The sequence below is a fragment of the Triticum aestivum genome, chromosome 3A (assembly GCF_018294505.1).
Source record: "Triticum aestivum cultivar Chinese Spring chromosome 3A, IWGSC CS RefSeq v2.1, whole genome shotgun sequence".
In the NCBI taxonomy this organism is placed as follows: domain Eukaryota; kingdom Viridiplantae; phylum Streptophyta; class Magnoliopsida; order Poales; family Poaceae; genus Triticum; species Triticum aestivum.
This window is the reverse complement of record NC_057800.1, coordinates 452,521,948-452,529,750: the sequence shown is the minus strand read 5'-3', so window position 1 is coordinate 452,529,750 and position 7,803 is coordinate 452,521,948. Positions and strand designations below refer to the sequence as shown.

Here is a 7,803-nt window from a genome sequence, read left to right as displayed (position 1 = left end):
CTCTATTATGAAGATCACGGTGCTACTTTGAAGCACAAGTGTGGTAAAAGGATAGTAGCATTGTCCCTTCTCTCTTTTTCTCTCATATTTTTTTTATTTGGGCCTTTTATGGCCTCTCTTTTTTCGCCCGGAGTCTCATCCTGACTTGTGGGGGAATCATAGTGTCCATCATCCTTTCCTCACTTGGGACAATGCTCTAAAAATGATTATCATCACACTTTTATTTACTTACAACTCAACAATTACAACTCAATACTTAGAACAAAATATGACTCTATGTGAATGCCTCCGGCGGTGTATCGGGATATGCAATGAATCAAGAGTGACATGTATGAAAGAATTACGAACGGTGGCTTTGCCACAAATACAATGTCAACTACATGATCATGCAAAGCAATATGACAATGATGGAGCGTGTCATAGTAAACGGAACGGTGGAAAGTTGCATGGCAATATATCTCGGAATGGCTATGGGAATGCCATGATAGGTAGGTATGGTGGCTTTTTTGAGGAAGGTATATGGTGGGTGTATGATACCGGCGAAAGGTGCGCGGTATTAGAGAGGCTAGCAATGGTGGAAGGAAGAAAAGTGCATATGATCCATGGACTCAACCTTAGTTATAAAGAACTCATATACTTATTGCAAAAATCTACAAGTTATCAAAGCAAAGTATTACGCGCATGCTCCTAGGGGGATAGATTGGTAGGAAATAACCATCGCTTGTCCCCGACCGCCACTCATAAGGAAGACAATCAATAAATAAATCATGCTCCGACTTCATCACATAATGGTTCACCATACGTGCATGCTACGGGAATCACAAACTTTAACAAAAGTATTTCTCAAATTCACAACTACTCAACTAGCATGACTCTAATATCACCATCTCCATATCTCAAAACAATTATCAAGTATCAAACTTCTCATAGTATTCAAACACTCATAAGAAAAAATATTATTAATCTTGAATGCCTAACATAATTAAAGCAAATTACCCTGCTGTTTTGTAGGACTCTCAAAATAATCTAAGTGAAGCATGAGAGAACAATAGTTTCTATAAAACAAATCCACCGACGTGCTCTAAAAGATATAAGTGAAGCACTAGAGCAAAAACTATATAACTCACAAGATATAAGTGAAGTACATAGAGTATTTTAACAATTTCCGAATCATGTGTGTCTCTCTCAAAAGGTGTGTACAACAAGTATGATTGTGGAAAACTAACAAATAAAGATTCAAATAATACAAGACGCTCCAAGCAAAACACATATCATGTGGTAAATAAAAATATAGCTCCAAGTAAAGTTACCGATGGAAGTAGACGAAAGAGGGGATGCCTTCCGGGGAATCCCCAAGCTTTGGCTTTTAGGTGTACTTAGATTATCTTGGGGTGCCATGGGAATCCCCAAGCTTAGGATCTTTCCACTCCTTGTTCCATAATCCATCAAATCTTTTACCCAAAACTTGAAAACTTCACAACACAAAACTTAAAGTAGAAAATCTCGTGAGCTCCGTTAGCGAAATAAAACAATACACCACTTCAAGGTACTGTGATGAACTCATTCTTTATTTATATTGGTGTTAAAGCTACTGTATTACAACTTCTCTATGGTTTATAAACTATTTTACTAGCCATAGATTCATCAAAATAAGCAAACAACACACGAAAAACAGAATCTGTCAAAAACAGAACAGTCTGTAGTAAGCTGTAGCTAAGTCAAGATCTGGAACCCCAAAAATTCTAAAATAAATTGCTGGACGTGAGTAATTTATCTATTAATCATCTTCAAAAATAATTAACTAAATATCACTTTCCAAATAAAAATGGCAGCAATTCTCCTGAGCGCTAAAGTTTCTGTTTTTTACAGCAAGATTAAAAAGACTTTCCCCAAGTCTTCCCAACGGTTCTACTTGGCACAAACACTAATTAAACACATACACTACAACACAAACCCACCTATAACAACGCATATCTAGCAATGAAAGTCGAGATGCGTTGAGTTAAACAAACCTCCCACCTCCCCACGAAGGATAACCTCCCTGTATCCACCTCGGTCCAAATATCACGCAACCAACACGCAGCCAAGCAGGAAAAAAAAGAACCCAAATCTCTTATCTCCCCACCACCTCTCTCCCTGATTCACATCTCCCACCCGAGCTCCACCACAATGCCGCTGCCGCCGCCGCCTCTGATTCGAGGAAACTCCAGTGCTCCCCTTCACCACGCCTCACCAGCTCGTCCCCCCTCTTGTTCTCCTCTGGCCCCGCCCCCAACCCCCACCGCCACGACGTCCTCCACGCTTCTGCACGGCGCGACAGTTCATTATCCTAGCTCATGTGCTCGGCCCAGCAATCCCACTTCCACACGTGATCGGCTACCGGCTAGGCTCAATGGCACTGTTCCACCTTGGCTACCTCGACTCCGATGTGACGGTTCAGTAAGGCACCCCTCCCCTCTGCTCTTGCCCTGCCGCTGCTTTGTGGCATGGCATCTTGCCATGGATAGTTCTTTGCCGGCCATTATGACAATGATTAATGCTGCCTTATCACTTGCCTGATCCGCCTTTGTGGGCGCTGGCTTGCACCGACAGCCACACCACTCCATGGTTTGTATTCCTCACTATTCTCATATGTGCACAGAAATACTGCTACCTAGGGGTAATTCAGTCATCTGGGTGTACGCATACAAGTGATTCACCACATGGCTGTATGTGTTGATTCAGGAAAATGTGTGCGTTCTCTTTTTCTAAATAGTTCTATCTTGTGATACATTAGATTTTAATTTTTCATGTAGCTATGTGTGTGGATAATTAATTAATATATCCATGAAGATGATTAGACTGTCAATTGAATAAGTTGATAGTATCTCTGGATATCCTAGCTGTTAGTTTCTGACTATTTATAAAAACCATTCCTTCTAGTATCATTTAATAGGTGACCACTATTATGTACAACATCATGATTTTTTTCGAGAAAGAAAACAAATATCTTCTTATTGGTGTTATGAAACCTTACTGATTTCCTTGTAATAATCTATGAATAAGCCCCACATGCATCTCTACGTCCTACTATTTCTCTTTATCTTTATTTCATAATCCTTAATTTCATCTCTCCTTGCTAGTTCTGAAATTGACTTCGCATCAGCCAACATTTGTCTGTTTATTCTTTCTCTTAACACGTAAATCCTCAGGTTCAGAATGATGATACTAGCTAGTGCTTATGGTATGACTTACGATCCACTGATTTAGATATGTAAAACTTAAATGTTCTTGCAAGTACTTATGAAGTGAATCCATCATTCTTTGCAGTGCCAAAATTTCTTACATATTCATCTTTGGGAGAAAGATCAAGGCATATAGTGGGCTACTTCTGCAAAAGGAGGTACGACAGCATGATTCCAGCTGGGTAGTAAACGTGTAGGTGATTTACATGACATTATCTGCAATGTAATTTAAAAACCGAGGTTGAAAAAGTTTGTGTATTCATAATTCAGATTTGTCTTATTCCCAAGCATCTATATAAATTAAAATCATGTGAAAACATACTTGTTATCATTTAATAGAACCACCTGATTTAGCTTTGTGGGAATTATGTTCTCTCAACCTAAAAAGCACGGACACGGGGACGGAAAGACGGGGATACGCATACAAGGACACGGGATACATTATTTTTCAAAAACAGTCGTTCGGGGATACGGTGAGTATATATAAAATAAATAAGAAATATACAGAGTCAAAACAGAAAAAACAATGAAACACTGATGGGTCTGGATCCCACAGAGGATAGTTCGTATCTACGAACACCAGGGACCAGGCTGTCCTTTGATCTCACCCACGGACGGGTGGCCCCGGGGGTGGCGCTCCCGGATGCCATGCTCCCTAGAAACAAGTAGAAATCATTCAAGCGAGCACAACATGGGGAAGCAATTAGTAGCCTCTCAATTGAAGGAAATCATGTCACAAAGATGAAGAGGTTGAGGAGAGGCTGCTGGCCTTGGGGTTACCTGCTCGAGTGTGGTTGCCTCCGGGAGGAGAAGCTGCTGGGGGCGGTGGTCGAGTCCAGGTGGCGGCGGCGCGTTCGCTGCTGGTTAGCAGCAGGTCCTTCGTTATGTGGCGTGCGTGCGTACGAGAGTTTGTATTGTGCTGAGGCTATTATTGGGCCTCCCGAGTCCCTCAACGTATCCCAACCGTATCGATGCTTTTTTCTATTTTTTTTAATTCAGGATTCATGGGATGCTGCGGGATACGTGTATCCCAGCTTATCCAGGCGTGTCGCCGTATTCCGCTGTACTAGGACATCAAATCGGTAGATTTTGCCGTATCCATGCTTTGTAGCTCTCAACTTTAAGTACTTCTAGAAATTTGAAAATCTCTACATTTATATGTATTGTTTTGAGAACTACAGATCTTTCTTTGCAATCAAGGATGCTATATTTGTCGATGTACATAGTTTTTGGCATGTACCTCACTGTATCTTCATTATATTCTTTGTAAGGTGTTTAACTCGTTTAACATAAGGACGCTCTTTTCAAAAGGCCCTCTTTTCTCCGTCTATATAGCATAGTGCTATAGCTGGGACTGTAAAAAGTGATCAAATTATGATATTTCATAGCTCTTTAGAGGTGATGATATATGTTGGATGACGAAACAAGGATATTGTTCTAGTGCTTGCTTCGACTTGGGGGTTCAGAGAAGTGAAACTTTAACTAATCTGTTCAGGGAAGCAACATATTGCATTTAAAGTGAAGCTTCCTCTATGATATGGAGATGCAATCATCCATCTAAAGACAAGGTATGCTCATTTCTCTATTGTGTGAATTCAACATGGCTGAGCAACAATTTATTTGCTCATACTTTTTTCAATATTAATGCTTATTGCAGTTCCTGCTTAGCTTGGGAAATCCAAAGAAGAATGTTGCCCTTGCTACACTCCAGAGTATTGACCTATAATATAAAACAAAAAACTATGGGTGTTGACTTGGTACTCCCTCCGGGAGTAACTGTTTCTTGGTTGACATAACCACTAAAACAAAATTATTAGTCATATAGTAAGATTAACTATCACATGTCCTCCAACCTTTATATGTTGCTCTTTTGTTTAAATTTTACTTCCCTGTTAATTGATTTTCTTTGATGGTACCTTGCTATTCTCATTTCTTTGTTGTTGTAGATTGCCAAGATAAATCGATGATGCATGGCTCAGAAGTTGATTACAAGATCGAGAAGGTGGCTACTACTAGATAGTTTTAGATTATGTTTTGGAATGTAATTTTTAGGGTCAATGTTTCAAACACTATGTGTTTAGATGGCTGAGTCGTTCAGTGCAAGGTTGAGAATCAGACTATTACTAGATAGTTTCACATATTGTAATCTGTGTATCATGTTCTTTGTAAAGCAATCAAGTTGATTTAATATATGTGACCTTTCTCATTGTTATGTTTGTGTCTCCTATGCATTATCAACATTAATGCAATAAGTTCTGGATGCTAATATACAAAATACCATTAATTGTCCAAGCAATACGATAATTCTTCTAGGCATTACAATGGTCATTTTCTAGGCTAGCCACCAACGCATATGAAGTGTTGTTGTGCTCTAGCTCTATATGTTGCTATCTTACAACACTTATTTATGCCGTTTACCAATGCATGTATATATGTTGGTGTAGACCTTTGCAACGCCACCAACGGCAACGCATTTTAATCTGTTGGTGTAGACCTTAGCAACGCTTATATGGACATACGACAACACATTGATGCGTTGCCAAAGGGGGGTTCTTGTTGTAGTGATAAAACACAACCAAAACAGAGCCTAGATAAATTATTTATTACTAAACAGGAGCAAAAAGCAAGGAATAAAAATAAAATTGGGTTGCCTCCCTACAAGCGCTATCGTTTAACTCCCCTAGCTAGGCATAAGAAGCAAGGATAGATCTAGGTATTGCCATATATGGCAGGCAATCCATAAGTGGCTCTCATAATAGATTTATAAGGTAATTTAATTTTCTTTCTAGGGAAGTGTTCCATGAATTTCCTTACCGGAAATTGTAATCTAATATTTCCTTCCTTCATATCAATAATTGCACCGATCGTTCGAAGGAAAGGTCTACCAAGAATTATAGGACATGAAGGATTGCAATCTATGTCAAGAACAATAAAATCTAGGGGCACATAATTACTATTTGCAACAATAATAACATCATTAATTCTTCCCATAGGTTTCTTAATAGTGGAATCCGCAAGGTGCAAGTTTAAAGAGCAATCATCAAAATCACGGAAACCTAGGAAATCACACAAAGTCTTTGGAATCGTGGAAACACTAGCACCCAAATCACATAAATCATAGCATTCATGATCTTTAATTTTAATTTTAATAGTAGGTTCCCACTCATCATAAAGTTTTCTAGGGATAGAAACTTCCAACTCAAGTTTTTCTTCATAAGATTGCATCAAAGCATCAACGATATGTTTGGTAAAGGCTTTATTTTAACTATAAGCATGAGGAGAATTTAGTACAGATTGCAACAAGGAAATACAATCTATCAAATAGAAATTATCATTATTAAATTCCTTGAAATCCAAAATAGTGGATTCATTAATATTTAAAGTTTTGACTTCTTCAATCCCACTTTTAACAATTTTAGCACCAAGACCTAAAGATTCCGAATTTTTGGAACACCGTCTAGGTAAAGGTGGATCATATTCAGTCCCATCATTATCAAGATTCATATTTCAAAACAAAGATTTAATAGGGTACACATCAATAACTTTTATATCTTCATCTTTATTATCATGGAAACTAGAAGAACACACTTTTATAAAGCAATCTTTCCTAGCACGCATCCTAGCGGTTCTTTCTTTGCACTCATAAATGGAAATTCTCATGGATTTGAGAGACTCATTGATATCATGCTTAGGTGGAATAGATCTATGTTTCAAAGAATTAACATCAAGAGAAATTCTATCAACGTTCCTAGCCAACTCATCAATCTTAAGCAATTTTTCTTCAATCAAAGCATTGAAATTCTTTTGTGAAGTAATAAATTATTTAATATTAGATTCAAAATCAGAGGGCATCTTATTATAATTTACATAAGAATTGTTGTAGGAACTACCATAATTATTAGAGGAATTACTAGGATACGGCCTAGGATTAAAGTTTCCTCTATAGGCGTTGTTACCAAAATTATTCCTACCAACAAAATTCAGATCCATAGATTCATTATTATTCTCAATAAAAGTAGACAAATGCATATCATTAGGATCATAAGAAACACTTTTATTAGCAAATAATTTCATAAGGTCATCCATATTTCCACTCAAAACATTAATTTCTTCTATCACATGCAGTTTCTTATTAGTAGATCTTTCAGTGTGCCATTGAGAATAATTAACCATAATATTATCTAGGAGATTAGTAGCTTATCCTAAAGTGATTTCCATAAAAGTGCCTCCCACAGTCGAATCTAAAAGATTTCTAGAAGCAAAATTCAATCCAGCATAAGTTTTTTGTATAATCATCCACAAATTCAAACCATGCGTAGGGCAATTACATATCATTAATTTCATCCTCTCCCAAGCTTGTGCAACATGTTCATGATCAAGTTCCTTAAAATTCATAATATCGTTTCTAAGAGAGATGATCTTAGCGGGAGGAAAATACTTAGAGATAAAAGCATCTTTGCACTTATTCCACGAATCAATACTATTTTTAGGCAAAGACGAAAACCAAGCTTTAGCACGATCTCTAAGCGAAAAGGGAAATAGATTCAATTTAACAATATCATTATCCACATCTTTCTTC

General features: G+C 37.7%; 1 long non-coding RNA gene across 2 annotated transcripts; it reads left to right on the top strand.

Annotated features, from left to right (window-relative positions):
* Window positions 1–2,079: 2,079 nt before the first annotated feature.
* Window positions 2,080–5,430, top strand: LOC123061620 (uncharacterized). 2 transcript variants are annotated; one of them, XR_006429161.1, is made up of 3 exons: window positions 2,080–3,382; window positions 4,720–4,792; window positions 5,171–5,430. It is a non-coding gene; the product is annotated as an uncharacterized lncRNA (long non-coding RNA). The 2 variants fall into 2 exon arrangements; XR_006429160.1 differs by having other exon boundaries at window positions 2,080–4,792.
* The last annotated feature ends 2,373 nt before the right edge of the window (window positions 5,431–7,803 follow it).